The sequence below is a fragment of the Sinocyclocheilus anshuiensis genome, unplaced genomic scaffold (assembly GCF_001515605.1).
Source record: "Sinocyclocheilus anshuiensis isolate Anshui unplaced genomic scaffold, SAMN03320099.WGS_v1.1 scaffold1455, whole genome shotgun sequence".
NCBI lineage: Eukaryota > Metazoa > Chordata > Actinopteri > Cypriniformes > Cyprinidae > Sinocyclocheilus > Sinocyclocheilus anshuiensis.
In genome coordinates, this window is record NW_015541012.1 from 1,221,102 (window position 1) to 1,222,448 (window position 1,347).

The following is a 1,347-nucleotide window of genomic DNA, read 5'->3' on the forward strand; positions in this document are numbered from 1 at the left end:
AGCTGCTACCACCGATCTGGACGAACTCACAGAGACTGTAACATCCTATATTAGTTTCTGTGAGGATATATGCATTCCTACCAGGACTTATTTAACATTCAACAATGATAAGCCATGGTTTACAGCAAAACTGAGACATCTTCGTCAGGCCAAAGAGGATGCCTACAGAAATGGAGTCTTGTACAATCAGGCCAGGAACACACTGAATAAGGAGATTAGAGTGGCTAAAAGGACCTACGCTAAAAAGTTGGAAGATCAGTTCACTTCCAGTGACTCAGCTTCAGAGTGGAAAGGTCTGAAAGCCATCACCAACTACAAGACACCATCCCCCAGCACTGAGGCGAATCAACAACTTGCTGAAGGCCTGAATTCGTTTTATTGTAGATTTGAACCCCCCACACCCATGCTGACCATCTCTCTACACAACCGATAACACCTCCTGTAACCCCCCTCTCCCCCACTCCTGCACTTCAGATTAGTGAAGATGATGTGCGCCAGGTCTACAGAAAGAACTAGAGAAGAAAGGCACCAAGCCCAGACGGTGTGACACCAGCCTGTCTGAAAACCTGCGCTGACCAGCTGGACCCCATCTTTTCAAAGATCTTCAATAGATCTCCGGAGTTGTGTGAAGTCCCTTCCTGCTTCAAACGCTCCACCATCATCCCCATTCCAAAGAAACCCAAGATAACAGGACTTAACGACTACAGATCTGTGGTACTAACGTCTGTCGTCATGAAGTCGTTCAAAAAACTGGTTCTGGCTCATCTGAAGGACATCACTGGACCCTTACTCGACCCCCTGCAGTTTGCTTACCGAGCAAACAGGTCCGTGGATGATGCAGTCAACATGGGACTGCACTTCATCCTGCAACATCTGGACAAAACAGGGACTTATGTGAGGATCCTGTTTGTGGACTTTAGTTTGGCCTTCAACACCATCATTCCAACACTCCTCCAGACCAAAATAACCCAGCTCTCTGTCCCTAGCTCTATCTGTCAGTGGATCACCAGCTTTCTGACAGATAGGTAACAGCTAGTGAGACTGGGGAAATTCATGTCAAACAGCCGCTCCACCAACACTGGTGCCCCTCAGGGATGTGTTCTCTCCCCACTGCTCTTCTCCCTGTACACAAACGACTGCACTTCTAAAGACTCCTCTGTCAAGCTCCTGAAGTTCGCAGACGACACTACAGTAATCGGTCTCATCCAGGACGGCGACGAGTCTGCTTACAGACAAGAGGTTGAGCAGCTGGCTGTCTGGTGCAGTCTTAACAACCTGGAGCTGAACACGCTCAAAACAGTGGAGATGATAGTGGACTTCAGGAGAAACCCCCCTGCACTCTCCCCA